Raw genomic sequence first — 2809 nt, 5'->3', positions numbered from 1 at the left:
TTCTTTTCTTTCCTGCGGTACTGAAATCTGCTCATTTCTGGCATCAAAAGCTCCTAGAAATACTAGAGATTAAAGAGCAGATATAGAACTAGAAAACATTTTCTTGGCCAATATCTTGCAAAGATGTTCATTAGCTAGCTTGCTAGTACTTTGTCAACTAGTAACTTTGATACATAACGTACCAAGATGCTAGTACTGTAGCTCAGTGGTAAAATATAAAATTGACCTGTTTAACTTAAATCTACAAAGAGTTTGACAAAAGAAAACAAACCATTTGATTAGTTTGTTTTGATTGGGGCCGTTTACTTTCATTCTCCTCTCACTTCAAAACCAAACATCTGCAACCTGAAGAGCTTGAAAGGAGAACCACTCTCCTCCTGTCCTGTCCCCTGGCAGCGTCTGTCTGTGTGAGATCTCGAGGTGCGACACTTTCCCAGTAGCCCACAGGTATCAGTTACCTGCTGGCACACTGCCTGCCTGTCTGAGAGGCCACAATGGAGGAGGAGATCTCTATTCACCCACCATGACAGACTCCAAACCTTCAGAGCCTCTGCTCACTGGAGTTGGATGTGTCAACACAAAAAAAAAAAAAAAAAAGATGCTTCACATCACAGAGTTAGTTTCACCCACTGCCAAAAGAGAAACACTGTTTCTCTCATATCTGCACGTGTACTGTTGCCAAAATACTTCATGAACCACTGGGCTAATTTCATTTAAACTCCTTCACTGTTTCTACAACAGATCAACTTCTTGAGTCGACCCAATTCAGGATGGTCACCCTAAAGATGGCTGCAGCTCAGTCAATTTAACAGAGCAAAGTTTGGTTTGTAGTAGCCGCATAATAATCCACGCCACCGTATCTCATGAGATCATGCAATGTTTCACGGGGTTGAACTTAACGTTATTTTCCGGTTCAACCTCTGTATTGTTTAAATCTTTGGCATCAAGGGTGGCGGGCAATATGCATCAAATAAATATTGTAACGTAAAAAAAATGGTGGATTGGCAGCAGTGTAAAGGTCTGAGCATGAACCGCTGAAGGCTCTGAGATGTGACAACTTATTGGTAGCAACCCACTTTAGTCTTGGTCCTACTCAAACCAGCAGTTAGTTCATCAGAATATTTTTTTCTCCCCCAGAACTGTTGAACCATCTACAACAGGTTAGATATCTATTGTTGAAGTGAGCTCTAGTAGAAAAAAGGTAAACATGTACAAAGTATTCCTTTAACAAACAATTGTGTAGTTACACTTTTTGGCATGTCTGTGTGAAGCACAAAATGAATCGGATTTTAAACCATTCAGCTGTGGTGGCATCAAATTTAATGATGCTTAAAATTCAAAGTAAATTAAACTTAAAAAAAAAAAAAGTAGTCATTAACAGTAACCCCACAGGCTGGAAGTAGAAACTTTGATATTGGCGCCATCTAACGGATTGAATCTGTAACAATTTTAAACTTTATAGTTTTAAAATCATAAAGCTGTATAAACTATTTTGTGACTAATAAATCAGGAGTTATCAGTAGTGATATCCAGGTGTCCCTTTCTCCTTATCCATGCTTTAAAAATAAAATAAAATAAAAAAATACAACTCATCCACGATCAAAAAATAAAATTTACCACAGCTTTCACATGCTGTAAACTTCCGTTGTGAAATAAGAACTTAAAGACAATTACAAGTGCTGCTTTAAAACAAAAAGCGTTAGAACGTTTCCCTGCTGCTGGACGATAACACAGTCTGCTGATGAAGTCGAGTGAGGACCGAACTGCGGTTACCCAGATGTCACTGGGAATCATTTAGTGAGGGCGCAGCGTCGGACAGCTGCACCTGCAATCTGCGTGCACATATCACACGAACTGCGAGTGAGATATTTTAAACTTGTGTACCCAACAGATAAATTTGCTGCACAGAATGCCTGAATGAAAACAGAAATACAGGAAAGGGGATGCAGATATTAAAGGTGCACGAGTCCCTAAAAAGAGTCATGTCCCTCAAATTTTTTTTACACATTTACTTTCAGGACATCGATATCACCGGCATCTGAGCCCTCCATTTGAGTGATCAGCCGTTTTGTTCGTCAGGGGAGGAAAAGAAAAAAAGAAGACATGAACCAGCCTGGGGTGCCACCTTGAGGGGGCCAAAGGGTATTAATGGCCACCCCTGAAAATCAGTGGTTCTCCCACTTGTTCCCCCTTGGCTAAACAGTTTTATCGTCTTAAATCCAGAGTGCTTGGGCATTTTAAATTTCGCCTAGATATTTAGGGTTAGGAGAACGTAAAAACATAGAAAAATGTTTTGTTTTATGTATAGGAGTTGAACTTAGTTCAGGGTTTCAGGAAGTTTTTTTTTTTTTAATAAATATAAATTTAGGAGAGGACAAGCTTTAAGATAGGATACTAATAATTTGTGTAATGTATTCCTTAACAAAACAGCTTAGGTGTTTATCAAAATAATTCTGCTTAAAAATAATTAAAAACAAAATCATTCTGTACTAAAAAGCTGCGTTTTCTTTAGATTGAATACAGAACATTGACGGCACCAAGCATACTGTGAACAAGCTGAGCTGGATGCCGTGGAGGTCGAGCAGTCTGACCCAGCACAACCGTCACCAGGCAGAGGTAATCAACGGTATGGTAAGCCAGTCCATCATATAATAGAACCTTCAAAGGAACATTTCAGAAATCACAAATGTCACTTCCCTTTCATGAGGTTTTCAGTTCTACTTTCACCTTCTAACAGCGCGCATATATAATATATATATATAATAGATATAATAATAAAGGAAGGGAGGGAGGATGGAAGGCAGGAAAG

The sequence above is a fragment of the Nematolebias whitei genome, chromosome 1 (genome assembly GCF_014905685.2).
Source record: "Nematolebias whitei isolate Nwh7 chromosome 1, NemWhi1, whole genome shotgun sequence".
NCBI classification, from domain to species: domain Eukaryota; kingdom Metazoa; phylum Chordata; class Actinopteri; order Cyprinodontiformes; family Rivulidae; genus Nematolebias; species Nematolebias whitei.
This window is presented reverse-complemented; position numbering follows the sequence as displayed.